We start from the raw sequence: 754 nt of genomic DNA, 5'->3' as shown, positions 1-754 counted from the left end.
ATATATATGTATGTATAAATGTATGTATGTATGTGTGGTTATGTTGTGGAAAGCGAGTGTAATTTTAAATTGTGTTAGTCGATATCACTGACAAAGCTTATGATTTTATATAAAACTTTGTGCCGATTAACTGAGATTTAAAAAAATATATTTGTATTTATTTATATTATTATTATTATTATTATTATTATTATTATCCAATAATAATTTTTTTCTTTTGTGTGTGAATTTGGTATTGTTCTTTTTTCTTTTTTCACGTTGTGTTTTTATGTATTAATATCGTTAGTGTTTGAGAAAATTCCAAGTTGCAAGACTGGCGGACTGTAGCTGGCAAATGAAATACTGACTCTAGCATGTCAATATACTGTCTGCTGCGGAGCCATGCTTCTTGGATCTTATTAATGTGAAGAAGAACCACCATGATGCTAAAAAGAAAGAAGAACCTTTACAAATAACAACAACAACAAAAAAACAATTTCCTTTAATTGCTGCTGCTGTTGTTGTTAAATCCCCAGGTCAGCACTGACCGGACAGACCTGCGACGAAGACGTTCTAGCTGTGGCCATCTCATCTTTTATTTAGACACCGTACATCTAGAAAACAGTATCCAATGTGAACTGTTTGGTTTAAGCAATTATACTATACTGTTCAGGAAACTTGGCTGTTAATTTTAGCAAGTCGAGGGATCGCGTATTGAGTCCGTCATTGACTCTGTTTTGTAGAGATTTTCTGTTTTTTTTTTTGTTTTTTTGCC

The sequence above is a fragment of the Octopus bimaculoides genome, chromosome 10, assembly GCF_001194135.2.
Source record: "Octopus bimaculoides isolate UCB-OBI-ISO-001 chromosome 10, ASM119413v2, whole genome shotgun sequence".
NCBI classification, from domain to species: domain Eukaryota; kingdom Metazoa; phylum Mollusca; class Cephalopoda; order Octopoda; family Octopodidae; genus Octopus; species Octopus bimaculoides.
This window is presented reverse-complemented; position numbering follows the sequence as displayed.